This window comes from Bison bison, unplaced genomic scaffold (genome assembly GCF_000754665.1).
Source record: "Bison bison bison isolate TAMUID 2011002044 unplaced genomic scaffold, Bison_UMD1.0 scf7180017864144, whole genome shotgun sequence".
In the NCBI taxonomy this organism is placed as follows: domain Eukaryota; kingdom Metazoa; phylum Chordata; class Mammalia; order Artiodactyla; family Bovidae; genus Bison; species Bison bison.
Genome location: NW_011494716.1, coordinates 3,308,090 through 3,309,101, shown reverse-complemented (window position 1 = coordinate 3,309,101; position 1,012 = coordinate 3,308,090).

Genomic DNA, 1,012 nt, shown 5'->3' with positions numbered 1-1,012 from the left:
ATCAATATAGTGAAAATGAGTATACTACCCAAAGCAATTTATAGATTCAATGCAATCCCTATCAAGCTACCAATGGTATTCTTCACAGAGCTAGAACAAATAATTTCACAATTTGTATGGAAATACAAAAAACCTCGAATAGCCAAAGCTATCTTGAGAAAGAAGAATGGAACTGGAGGAATCAACCTACCTGACTTCAGGCTCTATTACAAAGCCACAGTTATCCAGACAGTATGGTACTGGCACAAAGACAGAAATATTGATCAATGGAACAAAATAGAAAGCCCAGAGATAAATCCACGCACATATGGACACCTTATCTTTGACAAAGGAGGCAAGAATATACAATAGATTAAAGACAATCTCTTTAACAAGTGGTGCTGGGAAATCTGGTCAATCACTTGTAAAAGAATGAAACTAGAACACTTTCTAACACCATACACAAAAATAAACTCAAAATGGATTAAAGATCTCAACGTAAGACCAGAAACTATAAAACTCCTAGAAGAGAACATAGGCAAAACACTCTCTGACATACATCACAGCAGGATCCTCTATGACCCACCTCCAAGAATATTGGAAATAAAAGCAAAAATAAACAAATGGGACCTAATTAAACTTAAAAGCTTCTGCACAACAAAGGAAACTATTAGCAAGGTGAAAAGGCAGCCTTCAGAATGGGAGAAAATAATAGCAAATGAAGCAACGGACAAACAACTAATCTCAAAAATATACAAGCAACTCCTACAGCTCAACCCCAGAAAAATAAATGACCCAATCAAAAAATGGGCCAAAGAACTAAACAGACATTTCTCCAAAGTGGACATACAGATGGCTAACAAACACATGAAAAGATGCTCAACGTCACTCATTATCAGAGAAATGCAAATCAAAACCACTATGAGGTACCATTTCACACCAGTCAGAATGGCTGCGATCCAAAAGTCTAAAAGCAATAAATGCTGGAGAGGATGTGGAGAAAAGGGAACTCTCTTACACTGTTGGTGGGAAT